The sequence below is a fragment of the Eurosta solidaginis genome, chromosome 5, assembly GCF_040869045.1.
Source record: "Eurosta solidaginis isolate ZX-2024a chromosome 5, ASM4086904v1, whole genome shotgun sequence".
In the NCBI taxonomy this organism is placed as follows: domain Eukaryota; kingdom Metazoa; phylum Arthropoda; class Insecta; order Diptera; family Tephritidae; genus Eurosta; species Eurosta solidaginis.
Genome location: NC_090323.1, coordinates 272,888,909 through 272,907,951, shown reverse-complemented (window position 1 = coordinate 272,907,951; position 19,043 = coordinate 272,888,909). Strand labels below are relative to the sequence as shown.

The 19,043-nt window shown below is 36.1% G+C and overlaps 1 protein-coding gene and 1 long non-coding RNA gene across 12 annotated transcripts in view; both read left to right on the top strand.

Moving 5' to 3' along the window:
* PAN3 (Poly(A) specific ribonuclease subunit PAN3) overlaps positions 1-19,043 on the top strand; it is a 165,167-nt gene that overhangs the window by 71,510 nt on the left and 74,614 nt on the right. The window contains exon 1 of one of the 11 annotated variants that reach the window (XM_067790798.1): positions 6,856-6,969. The exons of the other annotated variants lie outside the window; for them this stretch is intronic. The gene's annotated coding sequence lies outside the window, so the exon portion shown is untranslated. Of the gene's footprint in view, positions 1-6,855; positions 6,970-19,043 lie in introns of those variants that run through there. 11 annotated transcript variants of the gene reach the window in all.
* LOC137253579 (uncharacterized) lies at positions 10,778-11,724 on the top strand. The gene is made up of 3 exons (XR_010953837.1): positions 10,778-10,882; positions 10,982-11,061; positions 11,149-11,724. It is a non-coding gene; the product is annotated as an uncharacterized lncRNA (long non-coding RNA).

The following is a 19,043-nucleotide window of genomic DNA, read 5'->3' as shown; positions in this document are numbered from 1 at the left end:
TACATCCATTCAAAAGAATTTTGAAAAAAAAAATGAACAAAATAAAAATATGGATAACTAGCTATACTGACTTTTTCCCGTCGTAATATTAACTAGTCTCGAGTAAAAGGGTATTTTTGTTTTAGCAACCTTCGAAAGGATGCCGCAAAATCGAGTTCAGAAAATATATTATAATATTCTTATAATATTAGTATTATTAGGGCGATTCAAAAGAAAACACAAAAAAATATATTGATATCTAATATTGGTCTGTCACAATATAGAATAGTTCCACAAAATTAAACCAAATTTCATAAAAAAAAATCAAAATATGATAAGTATAGAAAAATCTTCCAAAAAAACTGATATTTATCTATAATCAAAAAATGTTGTTCTGATTCTCCAGTCGTAGGGGTGTCAGAACTGGGTGATATCAGGCTAATGTAAGTACGCTGCAATCGTAAGGCATGGGTCAAGAGAAAGAAATAATCCACAAATTTAAATAGGTGGAGTAAACAATATTTCAAATTCTTAACAAAACTCAAACGAGTTGGATATCAAATCTTATCTTGCTTATAAAATTACACAAATTGTTGGGTACTGTCGGTAAGCCAGTTAGCATTTAGCTATACTGCAACTTAATTCCTCACAATTGAACAAAATGCAACTAACAAGAAGAAAATGTTTATTTCGAAAATTAAAGATATATAATTTATAAGATCGTCTACATACTTGGTGATTCGCGGTCAATTCCCAAGGCATATAACCCAAAAGAGTTGCAATTCCAGCAAATACTTGAGCACATAAACGCAAAAAAAAATTTATAAGAAAAAATTTAATTCCTTGGTAATTCCTCTTTGCATGAAAAGCTGGTCAAATCCGTAGGCATTAAGCTACATGGATTGCATTCCAAGAAATTTTTCGCTCAAAGATTCTTACATCACCAAAGAACTATGGCCGGACGGACAATAACGTATTCCAAAAGGGAATAAATACTACAGGCCAAAGAATGCTACTTATATAATCTCTCGGGCCCCACACTTGGACGCCATTTTCTGTTATGGTACCTGTGAAAAGGGTGCTATGAAACGTTTGAGTATCGTTCAGAAGGTCTTGTGAGATGCCTCCTGTAGCTGCCGCGTGTGCACTGGCTTGTTCCCGGAGCTTCAGCCTGGGGCGGGGTAGTTCAAACAGCTACAGGACCAAGATACCTTCTCCCTATTCTACAGTCCTAACAAGAAATATTTATACTTGCACACTAAACGTAAAGAAAACTATCACCTGAATCTTACTTCTACAAGCGTACTTACGTGTTCAACCCTTATCACCTTGCAGCACATATATAGGTTTCGGCTGCTCTAAACCCACCCTACCTTGGCCTTTAAGATGGTTATAAGGCCCCATTAGACCACCCCCCACTTCCTTCGATCAGACCAAACTAATTATTTTAGCAATCCATTATAAAAACTATATTTATTTACATTCAAGACATAATTATGTGCTTATGGTACTTAGAATTCTAAGAGAAGAAACTCAACTTTCAAATTTCACATATGCTTCTATCACTTAACTACTAACACATTTTTTTGATGGGTCTTATACAAAAAGACAATAACTAACCTACCTCAACAGCTGGTATCGTATTTGGTCATTGCCCTATATTCTTAAAGTATGTAATTTTCATGTTCTAATTACATACCTACATACACATGCATTGGTTTTCGCAAAGAAACAGGAAAGGAGCAAACCAAGAACTAGGGAAGAGTGGGAGAACAGAGTCTACCACGTTTGGTTCTCAAATAAAAACAATGTTGGCAGAAAGTTTGAGTGAATCAAAAAAAAAATGAAATTCTTTATATTATGAATGAATTCCAGTTCGTTCATAATCTTTGCATAGTTGTGTATGTATGTAGCTCAACAAACTAAGCTCCTCCATATGTACGTATCATCGTATGTATGATCACTTAGAAGAGAAGATCTGGATAGTAAACCAAACGTAAAAGAAATTTAAGTACACTAATTCCGCGGGTACAACCGCACTTGTGTATATACACACGTATATAGGTACATATGGATGAAAAAAAAATTGTTTTTATAATTAGTGAAGAATAATAATTCAATATGACTTACATTGGTGTCAATAAAGCAGTCCCACGTAGCGAAGAGGCCTCCTTGCTGTGTGCGCTGAAATCTTAGGTTTATGTTTGTTTCATATATGCATATGTTATTTATTTTCCTATCCACCCTAATAAGTATTCATGTTTTTAGTTATTGTAAGAAATGAAATGAAACAAATCGACAAGAATTTCAATTGAAAAGCAGAAGAATAGTAAGGGAGGGATCACTAAATGTGATGATCTCCTAAATCACGTGACAGCATGCATGTGTATAAATATGTAAAATGTAGGTGTGCATTGAAATCGAGACTTTAAGATAAAACTAAAAGGAGAAAACCAACTCTTGTTGAGGGAGACTAATGATTATTTTGGCCCTCAGAAATGCCAAAATGACACTCTTATTTTAATCATTATTTAACAAGTATTATCGTTCTAATTAGATTTTATTTTCATTGACCTAATTAAGTTAGGTTAACAATAAGTTAAAAGGGGTAACTATTTACTAAATTACCCTTTGGTTTTCTTTAGATAAGAAAGCAAATTCCTATGTAATATTTAGCGCGATTTAAGATTTTTCTTTTTCTCCTCTTTAAATTAATGTATAATTTCCTTCGGAATATAAAATGTTAACACCTTTTATCGCAATTAGCTTAGTGTGTGCACGTGTTTACACACACGTATATATAATGTTAAGTTATTTTTACTTTGGTGCATGTTTAATTTAACATAACATTTATTGGCACGGCAAAGTTAAAAATATTTTACTTTGGGAGCAGTAAAATTCAATTAGGATAAAAAGCAATATATTTGGGAGAGAAAATATGTTTATTTATCTGTGTCACGGATTTGTGGCTTCCAGGTGTAGGATGATGATGCTGATTCGCAGAGGATCGGCCTCCTCCTGGTGGTTTCCGAGTCTTGATGGTGGTAGCAGCTAGTTAAAATCTGGATGGTGGTTGCAGCCTGGTAGCCAGCAGAGATTTAACACGCGTTGCCGATTAAAATATTTGAAGCGCACACTTTTTATTTACTACTTTAAATAATATTTATATAACCGCGTCAATATATATTTATATCGTTTGGTTATACCATTAAACGTGGTTTTGAACTCATGATTATGTTGGCGTGTCTCTGCTGGTCTTACCTCCTTACACGTTCGTTCCCAAAAAAGAAAAAAGAAGTTTTTCCGGAAACTCAAGTGGGCAATTTTTGAAGGCTGGCAAATCAGCTGTTTCATGAATGTCATTGAAGGAAGTGTTCGGAATGACACAACTTTTAGTACAAATTGGGTTAATTGACAAGGGGAAAATGATATATACCCTATCGTAAGTTGTGTGGTTTTTTTCGGAATAATCATTATGACGAATATGTTTTTTTTTTTTTCTCAGGCACGTACGCCAGTACATAGTAACAGCGGAAGTATTAAAAACAAATACTGTAAAAATCCGAACAAATGTTACTAACCTTTCAAAAGCACGCCTAAAAATCATATCCACACCATTAGGAATAAACTACATACAGAGTGTATGTGCCTACATGGTGATCAAAAGGAATATAAACAAAAAAGGCAACTCTTAGAGACCAATTGTACAGCGAACAACGGAACATTCATATGGCGTAGCAGCTAAAAAGGCTTGCACTGATATGAATGTTGGAGACTCGAGTTCAACGCTCAGCTCCCGAAAAGCTAGCTGATGAAGAAGTGAAATTCAGAAACATGTCCTAGTAACCATCGCCGTTTGTAAACTTACAATTTTTCTCTAATATCAATTACAAAAACCATTGTATAAAGCAATATGAGCAAAGCTCGCTAATTAAATACATATGATCATATTGATATAATAGTAACAGCGGAAGTATTAAAAACAAATACTGTAAAAATCCGAACAAATGTTACTAAGCTTTCAAAAGCACGCCTAAAAATCATATCCACACCATTAGGAATAAACTACATACAGAGTGTATGTGCCTACATGGTGATCAAAAGGAATATAAACAAAAAAGGCAACTCTTAGAGACCAATTGTACAGCGAACAACGGAACATTCATATGGCGTAGCAGCTAAAAAGGCTTGCACTGATATGAATGTTGGAGACTCGAGTTCAACGCTCAGCTCCCGAAAAGCTAGCTGATGAAGAAGTGAAATTCAAAAACATGTCCTAGTAACCATCGCCGTTTGTAAACTTACAATTTTTCTCTAATATCAATTACGTAAATAAGAAAGTTAAATTAAATAAAAATGGTAGTCAGAAAGCGAGTTGGGAAAAAAAGGAATGGAGAAGAAAGAAAAGGGAAGGAAAGGAGAGAAAATAAAAGTTAAGGAAAGGATGGAAAAGAAAGGAAAGGGAAGGACAAAAATGCGAAGAAAAGGGAAAAAAAATTAGGGAAAGAACGGAAGTGGAAGAAGAAAGATTATGTTGGATTAATGGTGTATATGGTACACTAAAAGACCACTGGAGTGGTTGGAAACACAAATGAGAACTCAATTTATTAATCGCAAGCAAACAAACCTTTCTTCCATTCTCTGGCCATTAGTGACAGCCATTCTACCTGTCAACTTCTTAGACAGATAGATGTGCCAATATGAAATATGGAAAGATTTTTCACTTGTATGAATTCATAATGGCCACTAGTTTATTTTGTCTTGTATTCCAAGCTTGAAATACTGAAAAACTTTATCTAAAAAAAAAACAAATAACACTTGCAAAGCATGACCAGTCCTACGTACAAAATTAATGAGTTTGACATGTTATTACATTATTTTTTTCTTACCGTTTTTCTTAAGGCTGCGGTACAAGGACATTTTTCATATAGATGCGTTTAACACAAGCTTATGCATCCCAATAATATCGCCACAATCAACCAAGATGTTGCGTTTGTAAATATGAAGGAACTTCAGACTTGGCAATTGCCCATTCTCATACAAAATTTCGCGAAGCACTGTTTTACACATTCTCCCTATACAAAAAAAAATACTTGGTAACATATTTTGTTTGGTAATCATTTGTTATTATATTCAAAGTATGTTTGATATGTTTATTAAAATACAGCAAATGTGTTTAAACAATGTATATTTATTTGTCGAATGGTTTGTCTTTCCAATATTTCGACTTCAATCTGAAGTCATCTTCAGGACTGAAAAAACGAAAAACATTTATAGAGACATTGGTACATACATACATAATTATACAATTATCGCAAGTGCCAACTTACACTTAAGACTGCACCTGGTCGACTATATATTTTATATTTTAACAAACAAGGGTAAAAGAAGAACATTAAAAAATATAAACAATAAAATACAGTAATCATAAACAAATTTTTATACAAACAACAATACATTAATTCTCCAACCGTAAGCGACGCTCACATCAACAGCAGGTGAACAATTGTGCAAACGAAGTCACACTCTTATTATAAGCCTTTTTTGTTGTTGTTGATAATTTCTCTATAGGCGTAGGCGCAATGGTCTGTGTCTGATTTGAAATTTATGCGTTTGTCAATTGGTGTATTTATTATGTGTAACATTTCAAGTATATAGCGTTTATTGCTGTTTCTCTCATGCTGCATTATTGTTACATTTTCCAAGTCGGGAGAGTGTCCAGTGGTTCTGCAGAGCTGAGTTAAAGCTGTCTTATTGTCATTAGGGTTGTCACGATTTTTGATGTTTGATTTATGTCCGGAAATCCTCGTCTTCAATTTCGATTTAGTTGTCCCCACATATACTTTATCGCATACGTGGGACCCGTCGCCATTACAATTAATTTTATATATAACGTCCGATTTATCAAATTTCTCTATTCTGCTTTTCGTATTGCTAAAAATCCTCCGTTGCAACGTATTGTTGTATGTGAAAGCTAATTTAAATCTCTCTCTGTCATATATGTTTGAATATTTTATTCTATTAGACAGACCAGATACAAATGTGGTCGATTTATATATTTTCTTTGTATCATTAGTTGGTTTATTTGTATTTAATTTTACGAAATAATCTCTTATGTAGCTCTGTATTATATGTGTTGGAAACTCATTATTTTCTAATATGTTTTTTATTGCTTTTATATTCTCCTCGTGGTAGACTTCATCACTAATGGAGAGAACTCTTCTGACAAAATTTTTGGCTGTGTTGACTATCGTTGCCTTGTCATGATTCGAGTTATAATTGATTAGCCTACCCGATTCAGTGGGCTTCTTGTACCAATCAAATGAAAGTTGGTTATTCCTTCTTATTATTAAGGTATCTAAAAATGGCAGCTGTCCATCAGTTTCGACTTCAACAGTAAACTTGATGCTCCTATTGTATCAATTCCAAATATTAAGCATATCTTCCACGGCATCCGTTTTTACGATGGCGAACAAATCGTCCACATATTTCGTTAATAAACGTGGCTTGTGATGTGAATCTTCTTCGAATTTCTGTAACAATTCTTCCATCACAATATCCGCTATTACAGGAGATGCTGGTGACCCCATAGGCATTCCTGACCGTTGCTTATAAATTTTATTGTTGAAACTAAAATATCTATTATCTCTTATGCAGAACCGACACACAGAACCACATTCATAAAAAGTTCCTTAGTGAGAGTTGTATGGTTCTTTATATCATCCCACTTGGAAGCTATAATTTCCAAGGCATGATCTACCGGGATGCTTGGAAATAATGAGACAACATCAAAGGAAACGAGACTCTCGTCGTCAAAGATGTAGGTATCTTTAATTTTGTTCTTAAAGGCGATAATGTCTTTTACGTTATATTTAGATGTTTTAGTTATATTTTCAAGGACATTGACAACATATTTACATAAATTGTATGATGGGGAATTGACAGACGAACAAATGGGTCTCAATGGTAATCCTTCTTTATGGATTTTAGGTAAGCCATATAGTCTTGGCGCGATGGCCGTTTTGGTTATTAATTGGTATTTCTCTTTCGTATCGATCATTTTATGTTTAAATAGATTCTCTACAATTTCATTATTTTTTTCTTGAAGCTTATTAGTAGGGTCTCGTTTTAGTACTCTGTAAGTGGAAATGTCGTTAACCATCTGTTGTAACTTCTTTTCATACTCATCCTTATACATTAAAACCGTAACATTGCCTTTGTCGGCATTCAGAAAAAGTACATTTTTATTGTTTTTTAGGAACTTATTTGTGGAGTGCAGTGTATCTAATACAAATTTATCTCCCACGCTACTTTTAGGCTTTCTCAGCTGATCCCGTATTAGTGTGGTTAGATTGTTCCTCTCAATTTCTTGCTGCTCTTTATCTTTAATAGTTTGAATGCAATCCTCTCCATCTGCTATCAATTTGAACAGCGGGAACTCAGTGCTAGCTATAGGTAAAGAGTATTTCGGACCTAAGGAGAGGAGCCACTGGATGTCTGTCGGTATCTCCACCTTTGTCGCATTGTGTAACCACTTCGGTACGTTTTTAATGTTAAGAGACTGTTTTTGTATATGTTTAGGTCTGTCAAATTTGTTTGTGTGTGTTTTCTCTAATGCTGTTGTCAAGTTATTGGTTAATAGTTTCTCACTATTTAAGAATGCAATGGCATCTTCCACATCAAATTCTTTGTGTATTATATCTAATATGGAGCTTACCTCTCTTTCCTTTTGCTTTCTTATTGCATATTTGATCCGTATAATAAGATTTAAGAGTTTATTTTCCACCGTTCTTAGATATGCCGTTGCCGCGTTTATGATATTTCGTGGTATTCTATTGTCCTTAGTGTTGCAGTTGAGAACGTATGATATGTTCTTCGTGGCGTGGAGTATAAACTTTGGTGTTATTCCGCTCTTCCTGCATCTCACCAGAAACTTAGTTGATTGCTTTAACTTGATAAGCTGTTGTCTGCTTTGTTGGTAGCGCTTTGTATAATTTTTCGTCCCAATACCATATTTTCGTTTCAAATTTCTGTAAATTTCATGAGTGTTTTTGTTGTTTCGGTGTGCTCTCCGATCCATAATTAATTTCTTGTATTCCGGCCTTTTAGTTAATATATTCAAAGTATGTTTGAGCTCTAGCCCAATATATACATCAGTTTATTAAAATACAGCAAATGTGTTTAAACAATGTATATTTATTTGTCGAATGGTTTGTCTTGCCAATATTTTGACTTCAATCTGAAGTCATCTTCCGGACTGAAATTATCATTTGTTATACTGCAGTACTTATGTGTCGGAGCTATTAAAAATTTTCCACAACTAAGCAAAAACAAAGCAAAGTCGCTCTCCCGGTTTACTTATCTTACAAAATAGTTGATTGTACTTGTGTATTTGTGCAACAAAAATTGCAAAAAAACAAAATCTCATTTTTCAAAAAACAATAAAAAAAAAACAGCCGAAAGTCGAAAAAACCTAACGAAATACAAACTGGCTCGTTTCTTTTTAATGACCTTTTTGTGGCCGTTATATAGCTTACACAATCACGCCACTACTGAAATTAAAAGTGAGGGAGACACAAAATTGAATAAAAAATACAGGAAAAAAAGCTAATGTCATATAGGTATATAGTCCCTGCAAAAATTGCGACTTGGGGTTTTTCCCGACCAAGGGCTGTAATTTCAATGTAACCCCATTTCACTGCTACAACAAACAACAACCTCTTTGTACCCCTACGGGTACTGTCGGAATAGTCTTCTTGGTTTGCCAATGGGTTATTTCGGGCAACTACTTTTTCTATCCGTTCGACAATTCACAAGGTCTCCTAAGCAAACACAGTTTCTAACGTTAGAGAAATATTGTGGTTTTACATTAGAATTTCAATGTAGTCTAATCGAAAACTAGGTCAGAGAAGTACGTTAGAACTCAACTAGAGAACGAATTGAGAAACACTAGATGTGCGATGTTGTCCCAGTTATCGATTATTTTTAATTCATGTGGTATACAAAAGAAAAAGAAAATTGTGAAAAGTTGTGCGAAAATATTGGTATTTGCAAAATCAGTTTTTTATTTGTAATAATTAAAATTATAAAGTGAAAATAAATAAAAGAGACAAAAAGAGAAAACTGTTGACATGCCATTGGGCTGGCATTATGAAGAAAACGTGCCCTCATCCATACCTCAAATAAACTAAATACTGAAGGAACAAATGGCAGCGAAAATTTCGTTTCGAATTTTTCTCACACGACATTTTTTTATTTAAATAAAATTATTTCACAATTGCTGATATGCGCAGTGAGTTCCTGATCGCTCTGTTTGACTTCACGTTATTTCAAGTAATGAAAATGGCTGACACCATTTTATAATTTTCTCAATCATTATCATGTACTACTAGATTGTTTCATATCATTTTGTTTCTTACACTTGAGCGAAAACTCTATTCAGCCATATCAAAGCGTTCAGGACCACACTCGGTAGAGCCCTTTAGCTTTTACCCCGCTCACAGCAGAAAATATTGTACAGTGAAAAGTAGGTATATCAAGAGTAATGAAATACTCTATCTCATAGTTCAATTGGAACAATGAAGCAGAAACTTCAATCAAAGACGCCATTAGATTAAAGTAAGAAAACTACGACGATCATAGTTGCATGCAATCTTTATTGAATGGTCAAAGTAGTATTAGCACAGTAGATGTGAACATACAGTATGTTCTACATATTATGAACTAAATCAGGTACTGCACCGACACGGCCTTTCTGACGATCACACGTCCTCGTGGTTGTCTAAAAATTCAAGACTGGATGTTACAATTTGCGTGGTTTACAAATTTTTTACAACAAAACATTTTTTTTTGTTTTTTTTTTTTACATGAGACGTTAAAATAAATAAATAAATTCAGATTTCCATATTTAGTGTCAAGGTATAGACTTCCGACAGGATGTTCCATGTATTTTTTTTTATTTGCTATGCTCAAGCTCTTGTTAAAACTTCAGTTAGTAATTCTCAGTTAAAGCTTCTTATACATCTTGAAGTAACAGCGTATATCTTTTATATTTACAGTATTAATAGACCCCCGCCACAACACCAACTGCACCACCCGCCATGAGCAAACAATTGTGTTCGCACTTGAGCTTGCAATATAGTGACTGTGGTGCGATCTACTGTCTTTACTTTGCTTGGACGTCCCTTTCAACGTTTTCTTTATCAACACTTTTATCAGTACTAAGTTCACCAGACAACTCTTTGGTAACTTGTCCTTCTGGCATCTTCCTTAAATGCTCGTGGGAGTACTTGTACGTCCTTTTATTTGTTAATGATTTCAACACATACCTATCTCCATCTAATACCTCTGCAACCAAAAATAGACCTCTGAACTTAGGATCAAATTTCATTTGGTGTCGCTCTTCATTTTTTAACAATACGTAATCACCGAAATTATGCTTTACAATTTTGGCCTTGTTCTTATCGAATGTAGATTTATCGTAAGAAGCATTACGTTCAATATTATCCATAGCCTGAGTTCTTAAATAAGAAACGTTTACATTGTGTTCCTCATTGCTAATTAGAATTAAACCAAACGGACGTGCCTCTTTTCCAATAAGCAACTCTAAAGGGCTTGCCTTAGTCACACGATTGGACGTGCAATTCAAAGCCAATTGTATTTCTTCTAATGCATCTTGCCAAGAACGTTTACTGGTTTCGACTGCGGTCAGGAAACTTCAAAGTACTCATGACACATTCAACTTGTCCATTTGCGCGACTTGCACCAGTTGCTATTAAGTGTAACTCTATTTTCTGTGAACATTTTCACTGGTCAGCAATAACACGCGTGGGTACCCCAAGAACAGACATTGACGACCTCAAAGCCTTAATGCAGTTTACTGGATCAATATTAATTGTATGGTGTAAGTAAACAAACTTGGCAAAGGCATCGATTTGAACTATAACATACTCTTTCATATCATTTTTACCACTTAATTTGCTGGTTATGTCCATATGAATAGTATGCCATGGTATACCAACCTTGGGAATTGGATGAAGCTCTGCTTGTATTTTACCAGACACTGGATTGGACAATTTGCATGTAAGACAAGTATCTACAAACTTATTTGGACATATTTTTGAACCAATAGTAATCATAAACTTTATTTAATGTTTTCTCCCAGCCTAGGTGCATAATGGACTCGTGTACATGATTAATCACTGACCACCTAAAGGATCTAGGTACTACTGGTAAACATCGCGTTTTGGCATTTCTTTGGATTTTCCGATAAAGGGTTCCCGCGCACAACTCATATGTTCTTGCCACGTCCTCGGCAAGTTCATTATTACGCAACTTTGAAACAATGGAAACTATTTCTGGGTCCCTTTGTTGTTCTGCAAGAAGCCAGCCATCGGAGATTTCTGCCAAGTTTATACGCTTTTCTAAAGTTTTAACATTAGCTTTATCAGATGGTAATGGGTTACGGGAGAGAAAGCCTACATGGGCCATACGTTTCCCTTCTCTATATAGTACGTCAAAGTCAAATGACTGCAAATAGGCCCACCAACGGTAAACTCTTGGGGTTAAATCAATTTTATTTCGTGACGCCTTTAAGGAATTACAATCTGTGAATAAATAAATTTTCTGCCTTGCAAATAACGACGAAAATGCTTTATTGAATTAACAACTGCTAATGTTTCCAATTCATATGCATGCTATTTGGATTGGGCTGGCGACGTTCTTTTTCTATAGTACTCAACTACATGAGGCTTATTTTCGATTTTGTGCAAAGAATTGCACCATAACCGTCAGAACTAGCATCAGTATGTAGTTCTATTGGAAATTGAGGGGCAAATATAGCTAAAGCCGGTTTATTCGTTAGAATTGAAATGATATTCTGTCGTACCTGCTCATTTTCAGTTGAACAGACAAAACTATGTTTAGCAGAGGTAAGCAAATATAAAGGTTTCATCACTTGTGAAAACTTAGGAATGAATTGTCGGAAATACGATGCCAACCCTACTGTCTTAGCTATGTAACAGATTAAGGCGGAGGTAAAGCGGTTAATGCTTGGACCTTACGTGGATTAGGTCGAATCTCACCTGCCTTTATTTCGTAGCCAAGATATTCAACACTGGTCGCTAAAAAGGAACACTTTGTTATATTAAATGAAAAACTTGCTTTGGTGAGAACATCTAAAGCTATTTTCAATCTTTTCAGAGCTTCTTTTGTTTTAGCAACTACCATGACATCATCCATATACACGATAACAAATGAGCAAGTTCGCCTAAAGCTACCATAACAGCGCGTTGAAACACTGACGGTGCATTCTTTAGGCCAAATGGCATTGCCAAATATTCGTACTGGCCTTCCGGTGTAACGAATGCTGTACGCTCTATATAATCAGGATGTATGGGAATCTGATGAAACCCACTTGCCATGTCAAGGCAACAAAAATATTTTGCCCCCCGTAGTCTAGCTATCTGATCGGAAATAAGTGGTAGTGGATATTTGTCAGACACAGTGTTAGCATTCAGCTCGCGATAGTCCACACAGAGGCGATCAGTACCATTCTTTTTCTTGACAAGAAGCATTGGGCTTGCAAAAGGTGAACAGCTTGGCCTAATAATATTAAACTTTATAAGCTCACTTATTTTATTTTGAACAGTTTCTTTTTCTTCAGAGCTTAGTCTATAGGGTCGCCTCTGTACAGTTTTATTTGGATCAACCAACCGTATCTCTAACTGACCAGTATTAGCCCGAGTTCGCGGAATTCCATCAATAAAATAATTTGAAAATTCTTTTAAAATTTGCAACAAACACTCTTTATCAGACTCATCGAGCTCTGCGTCTTTATTTATAAAATCCTTGTAATTTTCGGATACCGAACACGTATTTACGCTTTTCGAAATAAAAATATCAAAGTTATCAACCGACATGGCAACTCCGAAACCTTGGCTTAGAATTTCACGACCAATTATTACATCGTACGTTAAATGGCAGTCTAAAACTACATGAAATAAAACTTCTAAGGCATGTCCACCGATTACAACATCACATAAAATTTGTAGTGTGTTACATACAGTGGCATTACCGATACCTTTTAACACAACGTTATTATTTATTCTTTTACCCACATATTTTTTCGATACAGACTCTTAAAAGCGAACATTCAGCCCCTAGAATCAAAATAAAATGGATACGACTCACCAGACTGAAACAGCATACCTTTTGGTTCAGCACATAAGTTCACCTTCTTCCCTTACGAGTTCTCCTTTTTGCCAGTCAAAGATGTGCTGCTACCCATTGGACACACAGTCACTACATGACCAGCCTCATCACATTTGAAGCATGTAAGCGTTGGCCGTTTTCTTTCCAGCGATGAACTGCTCTGCAATTGATTTCCTCTTGAAGCGTGGCTTACATTATTTCTTTTCAAACGGCAATCCGCAATTTTGTGACCCGTTTTACCACAGTAATGACATTTTACAACTGTTGACAATCTTGATTTCTTATTTTCAGGATACGTAGAACCAGCAAAAGTAGATGACTCCTTTCGCTTTCCAAAGGCAAAAGCTTTAAGGTTTTGTTGAAGCTCATTTCTAGTTTTCATATCAGTTGTGAAAAGCAAACGCTATAATCTGTTATCAGACTGTGCAGTGTGCGCAAGAACGACAGACACGGCGATCTCCTCAATGTTCATTGACTTCCATCTTGACACAAGGGAAGTTACCAATCGACTTCCATACAGAGAAAGGCATTCACCATCACTCGGTCGACCATTCGAAATGTGTATCAATGGGGCCGCTGGAGTCTCAACACCCACGAATCGCTGCACGAACAAGTCTTTAAATTGCTGCCACGTTATGCCAGCAAAGCAAACTTGTGACAACCACTGCGAAGCACCTCCTTCTAATGCCTTACTTAAGGATATGATTAGCGCACTGCCCACTAATAAATTTTCCGCAAAAATCATGTCAACTGCAGTGCACCACGAAATCGGGTCAGCGCCAGGACAATCTTGATTAAACTTCGGTAACGAGATAACTTTTGGTTCTATAGTAGTAGATTTGTGCATTGCTCTAATTAACTCCTGGAAGTTTCGATTTTGCGACTCCAGAAGCAGGCGCCAACATTCATTTGAGGTTTCTTCAGGCGGGATCCATCCCACTTCTGATGTCGGGGAACGCTCACCATTCACATTGTAATTTTCTTTATTAATAGAATTTTTCTTACACGACATTTTTTTATTTAAATAAAATTATTTCACAATTGCTGATATGCGCAGTGAGTTCCTGAACGCTCTGTTTGACTTCACGTTATTTCAAGTAATGAAAATGGCTGACACCATTTTATAATTTTCTCAATCATTATCTCATGTAGTACTAGATTGTTTCATATCATTTTGTTTCTTACACTTGAGCGAAAACTCTATTCAGCCATATCAAAGCGTTCAGGACCACACTCGGTAGGGCCCTTTAGCTCTTACACCGCTCACAGCAGAAAATATTGTTACGAATAGTAGCAAAACTAAGGGGTGCTGACATCTCTAAGCCGATGCTAAGCTGTGCCTTGCATGCACATCCATAGATCAATCATTATGTATCGACATAAACGAATCAATCATTATGTCTACACATATGTAGGTACACGCAGCTGAGAGCAACGCACAAGCACATGCAGATATCTTATCTGAAATGCTCCTAAAGGTATGCAATTGTGATTGGGGAAGTGTCGCTCACACATACAAGCGCATGGGGTATGAGAGAAGCTATAAAAATTATACATCTGTAGTTGTAGCTGAGAAATTTATAACTAAGTAAATTCTGGAAGCGCCTAGAAGATGCCACGAGGAAATCACAGAGTATAAAAGCATCAGCGGTAGAGGCGCTATGGGCAGTTTCAGTTAAGCACGCTATCTGTCGGGCAATAGATCAGTTTTCATTTGAGCTATCAGTTTGGTTATTAAGCAAGCTATTCGTTGCAAAGTATAATTGTTATTGTGAAGTACTTTAATAAAGGCCATTTTTCCATTATTCAATATTGGAGTTATTTATTCAACAATTTAGCGATACGAACGTTAGCAGAAGATTGCAAATAAGGGGAATTGCAGTAAATTCGTTACAATATTGTACATACAGTGAAAAGTAGGTACATCAAGAGTAACGAAATATCTACGCTCTCTCATAGTACAATTGGAACAATGAAGCAGAAACTTCAATCAAAGACGCCATTACATTAAAGCAAAAAAAACTACGACGATCATAGTTACATGCAATCTTTATTGAATGGACAAAGTAGTTTTAGCAAAGTAGAAGTGAACATACAGTATGTTCTACATATTATGAACTAAATCAGGTACTGCACCGACAAGTATATAAGCTTATAACCCATTACAAGTATTTGATATAATAACCGTGTTTTTTTTACACGTAAACGTCTATACGCTTAAACTTTATATGGACTGCTAAGCCTAAAACTTTAAATACACCTCTGAAATTACTGCGCATAAAATGTGTACTACTAAATTTCAATACGCATTATACTCAGATGTAACTGAAATATGTGTTTATGTTTCACCCTCTTCACTAATTCTATGTATTCTATGTGTGTCCACAATTCATCGAAACTGATTCAGCTATATTTTATACCCTATGGCCGTCAGAGGGTTGTGTCTCCGCTTTTCGGTACACCCTGTGGCTGTAGCTAGTTATTGAACCACTGCCGCTAGATGGGTCTCCTAAGCATTATCTAAGCGAAGATAGGCGTTATTTTTACGCGCAAACGTAAACGTATACGCGTGTATAAAAACACGGCTAATAAAACAGCGAAAATTGTACTGATTTTAAATAATTGAATTCAATTGCGCTTCAACTGAAAATTCACATTAAAAATCTATAAAAAAATGGCGTTAGAATTCGATTAGAATTCTAGCCCTTTTCTCGATATCGAGATCAAAGTCCCCCTTCTATCGAAAATGTTATAATTCTTGACAGTTTTGCAAACCGTCTTCTAACGTTCTACCTTATAGAAATACGTTAGAATTCGATTCTTTCTCTAACATACATTTTTGTTGGGTATAGTCCTATGGAATTTTTTTTTTAAACTAAAATGTTGTAAAAATTTACTAAAATTTGGTTCTTACCTATTACGCCTACGCAGAATGGTGTTCTGCACAGAAATATTGTGGATCGTGTAGCCGGTGTTGGGTCGGGTAAGTGTTGTTGTGCAGGGATGTCTAAAAAATAGAGCAATGTGTATATTTTTATGACATCACTTGTTTTTTCTCAACATGTTTTCGGGATTTGGTAGTGTCGTTATTATGTGTTTTGATATTGTGTAAGTCGGGATTATGTTATACACCTGTATTTAAATATTCCCGTAAAAAGGATTAAAAAATCTAAATTTATGCAACCGCAATAATTTATTGATACTATATATCGACGTGCCATAAGAAAACTAGAACTGAAATTTTAGTATCTGACGAAAAGTAGCAATTTCGTTTGATGACTGAAGAAAACTACTCATCAAACTGAATTTGGTTTTTTTACAAGATGATTAATCATACCTTAGTTTGTTATTAATATTATAAATAGATTTCGGATATTCTGTAGATAATAAATATGTGAGGTAAATGAAACCTCGTGTTCCTAGCTGAAGCTTTCCAAAGACAGCATATTGAAAGTTAGGAATCTGGCTGTGATATTTTTGCACACTGATAATGCAGGAGCGTATCCTAAATGCCTCACAGATATAATTCTCATCGAAAAGTTGGTTTTCAAAGCCCTGTTCTCAACCATAAATGGCCGCGAGACAGAGAGACCCGCGAGTCCTATGAGACGAATGTTTAAAAATACAGTATAAATTTTCAGTAGTTGACGCTGCAGATGCACAATATGGACAAAGAAGGAGAAAGATAACGTTATTTTTTTACCCTAGAAAGATAACGTACGTCTGAGAGACGTGTTCAAGTTTAAGGACCCTAAAGATATAAAAAAAACTTAAATTTTTTGTTTGTTTTTTTTTTTTGTAATCATTTGTTTGATATATATTCACTTGTTTTAAATGTTTTTTAAAGCTCGCTCGCTTAATAACCAAACTGATTGATAACTCAAATGAAACTACTATTGGCCGCCAGATCGCGTGCTTAATCAAACTGATTGATACCTCAACTCAAACTGAATTACTTCTTACTCGCCTGCCCCGCTTTTATAGTTTACGCTGCATACTTCTAGGCTCTTCGATATCCAGAACTTACTAGTTATTTTCGGCTACAAAATCGCCAGCCACAACTACTTGCACAAATTATTGCTCTCTCTTGTGACAACTCAGATAAGATATATGCATGTGTTTGTGCATTGCCGCTCCGCTGCTCGTATACGTACATATGTGTAGACGCAATTATTTATTCGTTTATGTAGATACATAATGACTGAATTATTGATGTGAATGTTTGTAGTTTACAGTCTCTCGCGCATACATAGGCGTATAAGTAAATGCATCTGTGTGTGACATCTTTCGGCTGCCTTATATATGTGTATACATGATTTGATTATTGACGTAAATACTGCTTATCGTGGCCTTGGCATCGCCTTAGTGATGGTACAACTTAGTGATGTTAATATCCGTGACACTGCCCTCCACCTAAGTCTGATCGTCCCGATCAGACAAATCTCCCGATATAACTGCCGCTAGCATCTTCAAATGTACCACTCTTCTAATCCGTGGTTTCCCAGTGGTTTGTATGCGGTAGATGGTATCACTGATCTTCTTCACAACTTTGTACGGGCCTTCCCAACTGCACCGAAATTTGGCTGGAACACCTTTCCGCCGGTGAGGGTTGTTTAACAGTACCAAATCTTCCGCCAAGAAACCTTCCGAATTAAAGTTCTTGTCATGCCAGTGTTTCATCTTACTACTCATTACCCTGGGCCGTTCCTTCACACTCTGTTGTTTGGTCAATGAACCACTTCGTAGAGCTTGCGCTGGACGGATTTGCTTTGCATAATCGGTATCGTTCCCACATTTCACAACAGTAGTGCGCTCCGGCTTGAAACTACCCTCGCATTCTTTCTCGGAAATTCGTTGCTTCGTTTTCCTGCGTCTTTTAGGTTTTGTCAATGCCAGTGTTTCTATCGCAGGTACTTTTGATTTTGATTTATTTGGCCCATTCGATCTATCAACCTTTGCCTTTGACTTTCGTGGTCTTTGTAGAGTCTTTTCCACCAGTACCCGATTACTGCTGAACCCTTTTTCCAAACTAAAGTTAAGTGGTATGTCCTGGTTCTTATAGCGCATAATTTTTCTCCGCATATCGATCCTGACGTCATGGTCAACCAAGAAATCCACTCCCAATATAACTTCATTAACAATCTCCGCCACAACGAATTTGTGTAAAACCATGACCTTCCCAATTAATACCTCATAAACCACTTCGCCTTGGACTTGATTAAACTCGCCTGTGACCGTACGCAACCTTGCTCCAGGTAATGACTTTACTCTCCTGTTGACCAAGTCAGATCGGATCAAGTAATGAGATGCGCCCGTATCTACAGTCAGTACACGTTCTTTACCATCCACATTCCCTCTCATCGCATATGTAGCCCGCTTTGTTTCGGCGTCCCGTATGCCATTTATAAAACTCTGGATTTTTACCTTTTCAGTATATTCCACGGGTGCGTCCGCATTTGCTAAATGTGCTAGCCTTTCAATATTCGACGCAAACTCTTGCAATGTTTCACCAGGTCTCTGGAAGCGGTTCAGCAACTCCATTTGGCATATCTGTCTCCTAGGCTCAGTTCCGTATCGTCTCTCTAGAGCGCCCATCAATGCTTCATAACAGTTCCGTTCACCCTCTGGAATGGTTTGTAAAATCTCAGCTGCAGGTCCTTTCAACGCCATGAACAGTGCAGCAACTTTATCTTCCGCATTCCATTGGTTCACTGCTGCGGTCTTCTCAAACTGTAGCTTAAAAACCTGGAAAGGAACAGAACCGTCAAAGGATGGTGTTTTTACCTTTGGATTACTAGTTGAAACTGCTGGGCGATTTAGTTGCAACTGCTCGATACGTCCTCTCAAAGCAT